Consider the following 15,544-nt stretch of genomic DNA (forward strand, 5'->3'; position numbering starts at 1 on the left):
GCTGCATGGTGGCCAATATGTTACATATCTAAGGCTGGTACAGATCATCCGCAAGACTTGGCCGGAGACGGTGCTAGCGGAAGATCCGGACGCACTGATCGGAACGATATATGATATATCAGAGGGCGGGCATGAGATCTCTAGATTATATGAGGTGGTGATGACCCGGGTGGGGAAGGACTTGATGGATTTGAGGCTTGATTGGGAAGCAGAAGTGGGGGCACAGATGACTGATGGGATGTGGGAACGGGCCATGGGATACCATAAGAAAGTGTCCAGGAATGCCAGATTGCAGCAAATACAGCTGTACATCACGCACAGAGCATATATGACCCCGAAGAAAATAGCTAAGTTTGCGAATGCAGGTAGACAAGCATGCCCGAAATGCGATGAAGAAGACGCAGGTATGACACATATGTTCTGGTCCTGCCCAGTGATTGAAGGCTTTTGGGGGGAAGCGGCACAGAAATTAGCAGATAAGGGGGTTCTGCTACGCATTGACACGGCCTGGGCCTGCCTCCTGGGAGGGTTCCCTAGACCACGGAACACCAAACATCTCGGGAAACTGAGAGACCTGGCGTATGTACTTGCTAAGAGAAGGATAGCTATGAGTTGGAAGCAACGCCATGGGCCAAGAATAGAGATATGGTGGCGGGACCTGCAGAAGTGGGCGGAGGCCGAAACGGTGGTATGGCAGGAAGCGTGTGGTAATTGTGGGGAGGAAGGAGTGGGCAACCTGGCGGCTTGGAGAATGTTAATTACGGGACTGTTTGGCACGGAAATGGACACTGCTGCTTCTGAGAGGGGCGACGCCCGGCCACACCAAGTGTACACAGAACTGTAAGGTTGATAAGCTCTTGGGGGGAGGGGGGGGTTTGAAGTGCAGCAACATGGCACTAATTGATGTTTACAGTTCATAATGTACAATGCTGCAAGTTTGGTTTGTATTGTTTTATTTTGAAAATAAAAAAATATTTAAAAAAAAAAAAATAGTGCAGGGCCCTGTGCATTTTTTAGAAGTGCGCAGACAGTTCGCGGACATCTAGAATTTTGGTGTGCTGCCCTATCATAACCATTGCACTTTTCTCTGGGAGGAATTGGTGGCTCTGAAAAGAGCCGTTTGGTGGTGTTTGTTTGTGTTTGAAAAACTTCAAATGGTCAACACCTACTGGAAAATGGATGGCTGTAATTCCAAAAAAGGTCGTAATGCATTTTGTACATTTCTCAGAAAAATCTGATTGCCAGCATAAGTAAGATGAACTCCATCACGGTGAAAAATGTATGTGCTACGAAACATAATATTTTCATTGTGAAAGGAGGACATGCCAACATCTCTTAGAAAGGCACAACCAGCCTTATTTATATTGCGCCTAGCTTTCTCCATTTGTGGACCAAATGAAGAAGAATGCAGACACATTTATCTCTGTGCAATACGATAAAAAATTACTTGGAAATTTGGAAACATGTCCATGACCTTCCCAAGACCTTCTTTCATTGCAAGTTGCAAAGAAATTCCAGACACATGTCCTAAACTGTTACCTCCACAATGAATTATAATTATGTCTGGATGATGCTGTGTCTCCAAACTAGCACAGAGAGGTACCAAGTCCAGCCACTTCATTCCATGCTCTCCATGCCAGTGCACTTCCACATGAGGGAATCCAAGATCTGAAGCTATTCCACAGCATTCTGCATGCACCTCCAACCAATGTATCCATGAGTCTCTCAAAATCCATATAATCTGTTTTCTGAAACACACAGCCATAGTTATCTGTTCTTCTCTCAGAAAAAACACTTTCTGATAAACATTCTTCTTACACAGCAGACCCAGTAAACTTTGCTGACCAATCCCTTGCTTTTCTCATTCTCATTTGCATGCTTCTCCACCCCAAAATTCAAGTATGTAATACACGATGTCCGAGGACTACCGCCATGTCCGCGGACATATGGAAAAATCTGAGTGTGGTGTATGTAAATTTAAATAGTGTGCCCCATTTCCCCTTTGAGGTTGGCTCTGAAAAGAGCCGTTTTTTTTGTTTTTTTTGCAGATGCTTGACAGACACCTGTTATTTTGTATTTTTTCTTCTTTTTTTTTCTTACTATACTCCTACAATCTTCACATAACCTTCTCCAAAGCAACCCTTACATTCCAGAACAGCATGGCATTCCCCATAAAAGATAAAGAAAGGTCATCTTCTTTAAAATAAACAGCATTACTGGAATCAATATTATCATTATTACAAAAGGACATACCAGCTCTAAGCATGAAAGCACACATGCCTCGGTTGATTGCACAATTAGAAATATTTTGCTGAGGACAAAAAACAGAACTATTGTCCCATATTGCCCTTGGTACTAATCCAGAAAAAATAAGTTTGGCATTTGGAAGGATGTTCATTACTGCTTGAACCAAGTGTTCCGAATGTGCTAACAAAGTAGGGGCACTGACATAGCCCAAATGGAAAGCACCATAGTGCAAAACTACAACATGGGGACTGTTCATTCTGCCCATATCTTCACAAACTTGTACAATTTTCTGTACATTGCAATCAGACACAGTGCTCCACAAGACCTCCACTACTTTAACATCAAAATTGTTTGCCACATGCCTACATTGAGCATACTACTGTAAACCATGTAAACCATGCACAAACATATCCCCAAGCACCAACACCCTGACTTTCTCCACCTCTGCCATCTTCACTACACACAGTCTATTTTCACACAAATCCACAATCTCAACATCTGATTGGCTGATCCCTACAGTACCTAGCCATGCTGGATTTACAGGAAAACCCCAGATGTGGCACGCGGGGTCCGCGGAGCATGTAACTCTTAGACAGCCACGGTGTCTGCGGAGCATGTAACTCTTAGACAGCCCTTCTACCCTTTCCACTTCACTCTCTGTGCCATTCCCTCATTGGATACAGCTAAGCAGTCACACAGCCATCCACCAGTCACATCCAAGACCCCTACATCTAACTCCATCATCAGAGTTCAGCACTTCAAATGTACTGTTGATCACTCTGAGTACAAGTCTCATATTATTGGAAAGAACCTAATACAAAAACTACTGTACAAGTCTCCAAGATTTCTACTTGCAGCTGCATGCATATCCACATGCATGAATACAAACCACAGGTATGCATCTATATCTTATAAATGCATATAAACAGAGTAACTACCACTTAACCTCTATAAAATGAACTTACTATTATTTGTCCAATCTGCTATAATCAACTGTCACTTCCAAACCTGTCTGCTCTCTACATTCTTTACACACACAACTATCTAAAAAAATATAATATTAAAAGATGGGAGAAATAACAGTATAATTGTAGAAAAACACTTAGTAGTGTATTATAAAATTACACATAGCCAGGATAAGTTCATGCATCTTTATACACTCACACAGATAGACACTATCATTGAAAAGCCCACAGCTGAAATAACACCACTCCCTGTACATCACATCCTTCTGCTTTATTACCCACACCTTCACAAACGCATACATTCTATGCTTTTCTATACAGTTTCTAACATTTACCTTACAAAAATTGCAAAACAAGTACATCATTATTTCTTCTATCTCCTAACATGCAATAACACAGCCCTAAGAAACCAAGTGAGTTTCATATATGTGGTATTCTACTCATTTGCAAAGCATGTTGATATAATAATATAATATAAAGGCTGTACATAGTCAAAGGAAACTGCATGCACACACTATGTTCAGTTATCAAACATGAATACTACTACAAAAACATAAAAGTCTAAATTAACATCAGTGCTATAAACACACACATTTACTAACTTCTTTCCTTTACAATTGCAGTGAACACCACTCTCCTGAAAAGCAGCAGCATCTGAGGTACAAACAACAACTCTCATTCCAAACAAAAAAAGTAAGTACAATACTACCATAATATTCTTACTGTTACTCAAACACACTGTGGGGTTGATTCATGGAATTTGTACACCAAAAACCGAGATTTGTGCACCATTCTGCCCACAAATCCCCATTTGTTAAACAAGGATTTGCAGGCAGAATGGTGCACAAAACCCCGTTTTTCGCTGCACAAATTACATAACTCAGCCCCTAGAATGTAAGTATTGCAGAACAAAGAACTGTTTTAATTCTATACCATTAGATTTAGAATGAGTGCTTCTCCTCACCACTAGCTTACTTTCTACTGTCATCTGAACCCAGTATACTAACACACAAATACAAGAATAGCCTTCCCAACTAGTTGTAGCTGCCCAATGCACAATCGCACACCACCACATACATCCTTACCATCATACTCAGACACTCATGCATACAGCACACATACATTGCAGAACAGCCTAACCCATACCTTTTTTTTTCAACAGACCCCAAAGAATGCCTACCAAAAAGCAAGTCCGTAGAAAGCAATGCAGAAGTAGAGCAAATGAAAATAAGTGTCCAAAATAAGCATCCATATCTAGCAGAATTAGTACAAAAAGTTCAAACAAAAGATCTAATAGAGTAATGAAGCGAAACAAAACAAGCTTCCAGTACAAAAACTTTTCCTCCTCTTTCAAAATGTAAAACGAAACAGAAAGTGATTAAAAAGAATTCAGCTACCACCACTGCTAACACTGCTCCTATAAATCTTGATGTAGTGGCAAGTAACCATACAAAAAAAAAGTATTTTACAAAAAATGTTCCGCCACAGAGTCCTCCAGAATCTTGTAAAAACCGGAGAGAAGTCATGCACAACCCTTAAAACCTACCGTAGAAAATTAATCTTAGAAGCTCTCATAGACAGTGCAATCCTTCTCAAAAAGAAGTTATTTATTTTAGTGTTAAACAGAATGAAACCACTGACAAAACGAACTACTAAATCACAAAAAAAACTTCTAAATAAATAAAATGTCAATAAAAATAACTTCTTAAATATCTGTGGAGGTGAATGGAGTCACATCACGAGCACAGAACCATATTTCTGTGAAGAAGCATACAAACAAAAGCAAACAAACACAATTGCCATACATAGCAGTGTTCGAGGGTATGAATAACTTAATAATACCATTATGGAACAAGAAACGCTGCTCACAAAAATATCCCCAGAAAACTCAGTATGACCTCTCCATCAGACTGAACCAAAACGTCAAGTATACAAATGGCCGTGCATGTCAATGTGTAACATTGACAAAAAATCTTTCAAATCTTTACGCCAATCTCTCAATCAATATGTAAAAGGAAAAGACAAATTCAAAATGAAACTTCTACAAAATATGGATACCTGTCCAGTGCGCAAACACACAGGACTACAAGGATATTCATTAGCCTGCATTTCAGGACCTAATTGCAAAAGCACCTTCCATCATATCAAAATGATATCAACACATCATTCAACAATAATAAATCTAGTCCATAAACTGTACTATGCTAAAAGTCCAGCTTTAGCATTAGACAATTTAAATAACAATCTTCTACATGGTACAGTCAAACAACTACTCGAAGAAATAGAGCATATCCAGAGAAAATATTTTGGAAGTGAAAGCCACTGACAAAATGTAATAGCTTTACAACAGACTGGGAACAATTCTACAAATGGCAACCTGCTACCTCACACATACAAAAAAGAAATACTAACATTTAAAAGTACATCCGCTGAAGTATCAAACCATGTGTGTGTGTGTTGCCACAGAACTTTTTATAAAACTAGCACAAAAACTGTAGACATAACATACAAAATAGAAGATAATGAAGATTCCAAATGGTTTGAATTAGATCTCTACCTTTCAGCAGAAAACAAATACAAAATAAATGACTCCTTAATACTTTGCAGTTACTTCACTGCAAAACTTGACAACAACCAAACCCCTTCACGTGCTATCACAAATAACTTAGAACTATTCCCACTACCAAAACCCTTGCAACAACTCAATTTATATGAGAGCATCATAATTCAAACAATACATCCATTTCAAGCAATAACACGCCTTCAACCAGAAATAGCAAAATTACCTCCCTCAGAATTAGTGAAAGGCATTCATTGAAAAGTAGTTTATTTACCATTAGACCTGAAAGAAAATGTACACACTCTATGAGTGCAACATCCAATAGAGCAATCTTTAATTGTCTTAGTAAATGGTGTACCTACAAAAGACAAAAAAATTGGCAACAACTCGTAGACTAACATAAGGTTAGACAAGCCTTGCAATATCGAAAAGACAACAATGAATACTACAAAGAAATTAATATTGAAGAAAATCTGAGGGAAATGACTGAAATAATTCAAGAGTCACTTGAAACTGGTCAATTTGAACTTCGAGATCCTGCTACAGTATCTAATATTTTAGACCATTGTACAATTCATCGATTACACTCTAAAGACACCCTAGATGATGCACTAGAAATGTATCAAATGCGACAAACCAAAGGATCACCAATCAGCATATGGGAAAAAAGTATAGAAGCACATGCTTTTCCTCTCCTCTTTCCTACTGGGAACGGAGGAAGGTACGATGATAGACCCACTCAGATAACAGCATCAGAATACCGCTCGTTACAAATGTATTCTGAAGATCCCAGATTTAGACAAAATATGGAATACATATTCCATCTACTCTTTGAAAGTGAACTAGCAACTCTATGCTACGGAGTTGCACATACATTGAAATCAGGTACCCACTTTCAAAATATGTCAACTACGCAATTACTACAATAAGTGCAAGAAAAAGATGAGGTTTTACAATCAAGCATTACAAATCTGTTAGCAAACATGCATGGTACTAAAGAGTACTGGTTCCGACGTCACAGAGATGTACATTGTATAAGAAACCTTGGCCCGCCCACTTGGTTTGTTACATTAAGTTGTGCAGAATATGCATGGGACGATTTACATGATTTCCTATGCATATCAAACAAAAAAACAAAAACAAAACAAACATAGATATACTAACACCTGGAGAACTTTGCTCTCCAGATCCTGTTAACGTTTCAAGATATTTCAGTCATCGCTTAATTGCTATGCTACACTTTATTTGTAATAAAACTGTTCCTCCCCTCTGAGAAGTGCAACACTTCTTTTGGAGAAAAGAATACCAAGCCAGAGGAGCACCACATATCCACATGCTTTTATGGATTAAAGATGCTCCTAAATTTGGTCAGGACAGTGATGCCACTGTTTTACAGTTTATTGAAAAATATGTCACTTGTGAAATTCCATTCTTCATGCACAAATTTTACAATTTCAAAGACACAAATGTGGGAAATATTGTCGTTGCAAATACAAAAACAAAAGGAAATACTACACCAAATGCCGCTTTGGTTTCCCTAGACCAGTTACTGCAACAGGTCAAGTAAACAACTTCATGTCTTCAGTTACACATAGTGTTAAAGGTAAATCACCTAAGAACACATATTACATAAAAAGAACAGAAGAAGCAAAATATATCAATGATTACAATGCAATCATTGCCCTCTTATGGAATGCAAACATAGATGTGCAGTGCATTGCAGACAATTCCACTGCAGTTGCGCGATATGTTACAGCCTACTTAACCAAAGCAGACAAAACAGAGCTGCAAGACCTCTGGGATGACCTATCATTGGACAAAACACTGTCTCAGAAATTGTACAGCTTAGGCATAAACATGCTCTCTCATAGAGAATGTGGCTGCTATGAAGCTGCAGATCATTTAACCGGTACTGCTTTGTATGGAAAATCTGAAAATATAGTATGGCTAAGTCTTGATCCTGCTAAATCAAGAAAAAGAGTTCTCAAATCATACGACGACATAGAAACAATAGCCAAAAATGATCCCAACATCCAAGAAAAACAATTTAATAGACACATACTACCCAAACAGGAATACCACTGTAGAAACCATGTGTCTATACCACATAGCCCAGAACTTCACACACAAAAATAATATAAAACCAGATGAAAATAAAGGTAGATACAGAGTGACAAATTGTGAAGGCAGCTTAGTGAAACTTACCAAATGAAGCTTAATTAATCATATCAAATTGTCATTAAAAACTGCTCAACATAAAGAACTATATTACATGTCCCTGCTACAATGTTTTAAACCATGGAGAAAAGAAGAAGAATTACTAGATATCTATGACTCCTATGAAGACGCTTTCAAAGCAAATGAAAGCACTATAACCGATGTAAACTTTACACAGTACAAAACAATGTTGCACAATGAACAGCAACACGAAGAAGAACTCCAGGCCCAACTAGATAAAGACACTCCCGACAGTAGTCAACCTTCTATAACAGGAAGCCAATAACCACTGGGACAGCCACTAATAGCAAATGAGGCAGAATTAGCTATGGCAGAAGTAGAAAACACCATGTGTCACTATGAAGAAGATACAGAAGACTTAACTGTACTGCAATCAAAAATGAACAATGAGCAGCGCAGCATTTTTCAAGAAGTAACAAAATAAATTGCACATGGTGTACGACATGAAAATAAAGAATGTACATGCCAAAATTTCAAACCTATACTACTATATGTCAGTGGTCAAGCTGGTTCAGGCAAAACATTCTTAATCAAAATCATCAGTAAGTTCCTTCAATAATTGCCAAACAATAAACTGTCAGCTGTTGTATCTGCCCCCACAGGTTTAGCTGCCTACAACATAGGTGGTGTCCCTTTACACCGATTACTACTCTTTCCAGTAGAACACCAAAACAAATTAGAATATTACAAACTTTCTACAGAAGCTGCAATGGAACTACGCAGAGTGTTAAAACAAATAAAAATGCTACTAATAGATAAAGTGAGCATGGCCTCCAACCTAATGTTGGCCTTGATTCACCTCAGATTACAAGAAGTACTCAAAACAAACTACAAAGAGCTCTTTGGAGGAAAACACATTATCTTCAATTGACACCAGTGAAAGGTGAACCTATTTTTAAAACCTTAGGACACAAACTCTGCCATAAAACTGTTGGCAGCATAGGAAATGTCAACCTTTGGCAACATTTCCAATACAGAGAATTAACAGAAAACATGCGCCAGTCTGCAGACCTCACATATGCCAACATTTTAGAAAGTATTAGAGTTGGTGTGCTACCTCAAGAAGCACAATCAATATTACAAACCCGGCACATCCATGCACTGTATGGCCATAATTCATGTGCTATTGATGTCATAGAAAAATTAGCACACAAAAATGTCACTTGTATGTCCTTGATGCCAACTCTTGCAAGCTGTTCAAAATTCAATGAAACAATGTTGAAAAAAGAAATGAAACCAATAATTGAAATTTGCTCCACAGACAAACTGGACGTACATGGTATGACACTACCCATGTGTCAACAACTCACAACAAGACTAAATACCTTAGAAAACACAGCTGGTTTTGAGAAAATATGAAAACTATCTTTAAACTGTAGCGTAATGCTTAAACGTAACCTTGACATGGAGCAAGGACTAGTTAATTGAGCACTTGGTACAGTTGTTGGCTTTCAAACAGACCCACGTGACAACAACATTCAAGTTGGCAAAGAGAATATTCTCTTTGACAAACTATCAGAAGTAAAAAGATAAGACACTCAACAGCTCGATTCCTTCTTTTCAAAGACATGTATGTACGCAGAGAGCAATTTTCTCTAGCTCTAGCATACGCAGTCACCATTCACAAATCACAAGGTCTTACCCTAGATAAAGCATTAATAGATATTGGGAACACAGGCTTTAAAGAAGGCATGAGCTACGTAGCACTATCACGCTTACGTACACTTGACGGTCTATTTCTAATCAACTTTGATGCAAGTAAAGTAAATGCTGATATTCCTTGCATTTTAGAATACAATAGACTACGTTCACTGTATACCCCCCATCTAAAAACCTATCCTGTTCCACAAAAAACAAAACGTTGTTAATGAAAACTACTTCAAACAGAAATGCAACAGGATCTCACTGCAAATCCTCCAAAGAGAGTAAAAGAAGCTAATACTTCATCAATTACTACAACCAAGAAGAATCTACTACTCAAAGTAACTCAGGTACTTCTTCAAAGAAGCAACACACACTCCGAAGAAATGACTTGACACAGAACTATCTGGTCCATTAAAATTTTCAAATATAACTGGTGTAAATTGCTACGCAAATGTAGCAATAAATATTCTATTCCAATTGCCACAAATTGTTGACAACATTTACCTACACAATACAGACCAATTGTGTTTGCAAATGGTAGTCCTTCATAGAAATGCAAGCAACAATCCTGACAACACATACAGTGTTCATGGAATAAGACAAGAATTGGACTACTGTGCTGGAATGGTGAAATTCACTATAAACTCACAAGAAGATCCACAAGAATTTCTAATGTACTTACAACAAGTACTGGAAAACAAAAACATACATATAAATGAAATGTTCCAGATTTCATACATGTGGAAACATACATGCACTCTCTGCAACAATGTGGCACAGGAAGAAATCCCTAATGAAAGCTTTGTGTATGTATCCATACCTAACTGTGAATCTGTTCCATTTCAGCAACTTGTATAAAATGCAAACTACAGCAGATTATGTACTACCTGCAATTCAGATAATCGCTCCACCTTACAAATACAAACACATAGTAAATACGTAATACTAATGCTTCTGTGTTACAATGCAGATGGTACCAAAAACAACTGCAAGCTGACTGGATTCACACATGGTCAACTATCACTTGGTAAGAAAACCTTCACAACAATAATCTACCACACAGGAGCCACAACCAATGCAGGTCACTAAACTGCATTTTTATAAAAAACAATGTGGATGGTTCGAATGTAATGATAGTACCATTACTCTAAAGCAGAGATTACCAGCAAATCTTATAAACACTTAATTAATATTCTTAAAAGCAAAATGTAATAACTAATCTGTGCATAAACATTCATCAAACTTCAATTAGAAAACTATAAACAGTTAGAATACGCCAACAGGTATCTAACTGCCCCAAAAATCTGCAACAACCCAACAGATAGATGAGCAACTTGAGAATATAAATAAAAAACTATAACCAGTTACAATTCGCTAACAGGTATTTAACAATCTGCAACAAGCCAACAGATGGAACATTAGGCAGAAACAACAAGTAAACACTGAAAACAAAGAAAGACATGTACTGAATCATAACAAAAAAAGGTTTTTTTAATCCAACATGGATTTTTTTTTCCCACAGACCCAATGGTTTTAGAAACAAACACAGAAACTAAGCAAATTGCACAGTACACTGGTTTGTAAACTACTAAATATGAGGGTCGAAATAAAGCAGAAATGTCTATTATGCAATGCAATAAGTCTTTATAAACTACCTACACTAACATGATCTTTTCTTTTATCACAGAAATTGAAAAAGAACATCTGCTCCAGTTATCCAAGTCATGAAAAAAATATATCCAATCACAAAAAATCAAACAGTAAGTATATTATAAACATCTAACCATACACCACAATACAAAATGTTTACCTTTATGGATAAGTTATACTGCAGTGCTTGTTACCAAACTCTATAATCTTAATTACATGACGTAGCCAAAACTTCACATACAAACTATACAAATCAAACAGTACATAAACTGTAGATTTGCGAATATTTGATAGATGTTCGATTGTAAGGGTGTGATCTATGGGTGTGATATGCTTCGGTGGTTGTGGCCAGGGCCTAGAGTCTTGGGTGCATGGCCTACGGCCTACGGCCATGTCAATCATCCCATGTAGTCCATTTTTAGTCCATGGTAGTATTTAGGGCTTAGTTATTGTTTATGAGATTATTGGGTACTATGTACATAACTAAAAAGAACTACTGGAGTGCATCCTAGACCATTGGATTACAGTCCAGAAGTAATGACACTCGCAATGTACCTAGGTGTTCTAAAAAAACTGATTAGCCTGACTCGAAGCCCAGACTTGAACAGTAGAGGGTAACGACTTTTCATAATTCTTGATATGTGCTCAATGCATGAGTATATCAATGCAGTTTAGAATGACTACATGACTTGAGATATTGCACAGTCTCCTGCATGACTACAATACACAACAACCACTGGGCACCAATGGCATGGAATACCCTATATCTTCACATCCACACTGCACCCACCATCACCACGGTCAGAAAGAGCCTCAAAACATAACTGTTTCCTCACTAAAAACCCTGCTCCATTATGTACCCTGGTACCAATTGCCTATCCAATTTTTTCATGCTGAAAACATTTTCTTACTTGAGTTTCACCTCCCACCGTTTCAACCTTTCAACTGTAAGGTACTCCGAGACCCTCTGGATGGGGCCAGCGCTGATCAAAATATTCAAATAAATACATAAATAAAATAAATACATGTTTTAATACATGTTTTAATATTTTGTGGCCAGATGCATGCAATTTGACTTTATAATGCAGGCTGTAAGGAATATGTTTGTCTGGAAATAACGTTTGACAGCCATCAATAGAAATTACTTTTTTTGGCCTTACGACATTGTCTCATACATTTGTCATATTCAGAAATTAAATATTGGCCCAACAGATCGACATAAAAGACCATTTCTAAAAGTTAGGTGCCAATTGCAAGAAAAATTGAATTCTTCATAATTGTATAGGATCTGAACATCGGACCAAAATAAAGGCTTAACAGATGTTTTTGAACATATTATTTATAGATTACTAGACATCATCATCCAAATCAATGAATGGAATTCACATCATTCCGAAATAAGCAAGAGTGCATTTCAATAGTTGAAAACAAGGGATGAGGATCCGGTTTTGTTGTGCCAAATCAATGGATTTATTGGTAAAGTACGATTGTTTTTTCAGCAATATTTCAATCCCTTACTTCTCATTTATGCACAATATTTCAATAGTGCTCAGTTGGCCCCTTCATAATATTTCAGTAGTGCTCATTTAATCCCCTCAACACGTGTTTCTCCATCTTTCATGCAGATGGTTCATCAGGAGGGTAAATAATTGAATTGTAGTGTAAGTAACCTAGAGCAAAACACATGTAATAAACCTTATTTAAGTATTTAATTTCTGAGGTAACTCCAATCTAATATTGTGTGTAATTTAGTTGTACTCAGATTTAGTCAAAGCTCTTGCACTCTTACAGAGATGTGTCTAATGTGGTCCCTCTCCTTCTATTCTGTTTAATTGAGTTGGAGTTTCCTCCTGCAATATACGAAAAGAATGATGATGTTTGTTAGTGAAAGATTCTCTCACGGTTCATAGACATAATTTCGAATACAAAATATTCGAAAGTCAAAAAGTCAAAAAAAAAATGTCGAAAAAAAAAAATGTTGAATTTTTTTTTAATGACGTTTTTTTTTCGAAATGGGGGGTTCCCCCCCAACCCCCCTTTTTTTTATTTTTACCTATTTTTTTCACAGAAACTAGAGCCAAAAAAAAAATATCGAAAAAAAAAACAATTCGACATTTTTTTTTTCGACATTTTTGATTCGACTTTTTTTACTTTCGAAATTATGTTTTCGAAATTATGACTGGACACCTTCTCTCACTTATAAAGAGTGAATTACTTTTGAAAACGAAAAGGATTTAGAACCTACAATTGTTAAAAACTGTCATGGTTTCTGAAATAATATTACCTGTCATTGAAAAAGGTTTCCCCCAAGAACACTGGTTTCCTCGTGGTATGATTGCTGTGGGAAATCTAAGATGGTCGTATTTAATAGTAACCTGATGACGTGGCAACGCACGTTGTGTGTGACCACGTCATCACGCAACCTCCATCTTACCTTGGGGTCCATGTGTATATTGCAGACTCAGTTTCCCATATATTTTTAATTACATTTGCCGTCCAATTCTATTACCATGTCTGATTTGGCATGTTTTTTTCTTTTGATATAGACGCGATTACGCTGTTCATATCTATGCCACATTAAAAATAAAAGCATTATCGATCAGTAATGATACTGCGAAATTGAGATTAGATCTTATACACTTAGTGCGACTACGTTTGCCTTCCTAAAATAAATGAGAATATCGTTGGTTTTTCTTGGTATACTTGGTATATACTATTAATCTGACTTCTTTGAAAATAAATGCACTGTCAATCAGTGATGATGCTGATGGATTTTCAGTTAGATGGGTGTGACTGAGTATGATTTGCATGAGATTAGGTAGTTCTAAAGTAAACTCAGTACGAATACCTTTAACTTCCTAAAGTAGACTAAATCTTGTTGGATTGTCTTGGCACACTTACACTTATTTTGCACTTAATTCATTCACTGTCCCTAGGGCAATATCCTTAAAAATAAAGTAAAATGCAGTACAATAACTTTAAATTGAAGTAAAATAATGTAAAAGGAAATGAAAATGAAAGGCTGAACATACAATCTTCCACAAAAATCAAATTTCCAGTTGCATGGATTTGATTGAGTACTATTTGCATGCAATTGGGTAGTTCATTTTTAAAACATGTGGGGGTGCATCAAAGAAAAAGATGAATCTCCATATCTGTATTAAGACCTGAATGACCTGAGTGTCCAATATGCAAATCCAGTATGGTTCTCTGCATCTTAAAAAATGTTCTTGGTTGCATCCTCTGTGGGGAAATTGAATTTTTTCCAATCCAAAAGATTATATGTTCTGTAGTGATTATGTTTGATGGTTTTCTTGAAAATGAAAGTCCAAAGGAGATCGAAGATCCTTGTTTTTGATTGCTCTCAAATGCTCACCAATTCTGATCTTTAATGGCCTAATTGTGCTTCTGATGTATTATTGCAAATACATTGAATCCCAAAAATCACGTATTTAGTATTGCAATTTATTAAGTGCTTTATTTGTCTGGTTGTGCCATTTGGCATATTAATATTTGTCATGCCATTGTCCGAATATTGACATACTTGACAATTGCCACGGACTTAGCAAGGCCTTCACATTTTTGAATTTGCGAAAGGTTAAACAGGATGTGCTATCCAGATTGGGAATAAGATCTGTATCCACTTGTAAAATGTTCCAATTTTGGTCAGATTTGGGTTTTTTGGTTAAAAGATCTTCTCTTGTATGGTGTTTAGTTTTATGATATATATTGGTAAGATGCTTCTGTTGATATCCTCTTTGTTTGAATTTGTCAATGAAGTTTTTTGCATGTTTTTCAAATTCTGAGTTCGTAGTATAATTTCTCTTAACTCTACAAATGTTGGAAATTACGTGATTCGGTGGGTTACTTGAGCCATGGAGAATGCTATTGGTTTTATAAATAGTGTCGTGTGTATTGTTTTGTTTTCAATGTACAGATGAAGATACAAAAAATCAATTGCTGTGGTAGTTTCCTGTAGAGAGAGTTTTAGATTATAGTCATTCTCATTGAGATACTTGTGATAATCAGTAAGTTATGGTTACTTCCCCAATATATTATATTGCTGTCTGATTTGAATGCTGAGTGTTGCCAGGCATGTTCAATCTCGTTGTGTCCCATGTAGAGATTCGCATATGCAGGTGCGAATTTGGTTCCCATAGCCATAACCTGTTGTTGTTTTTGCAGTTGTTGATTAAAGGTGAAAATAGTGTTCTGCAGGGTAAAGATGAGAATCTCTATG

Source organism: Ambystoma mexicanum, chromosome 5p (genome assembly GCF_040938575.1).
Source record: "Ambystoma mexicanum isolate Mex_15411 chromosome 5p, UKY_AmexF1_1, whole genome shotgun sequence".
Lineage (NCBI taxonomy): Eukaryota > Metazoa > Chordata > Amphibia > Caudata > Ambystomatidae > Ambystoma > Ambystoma mexicanum.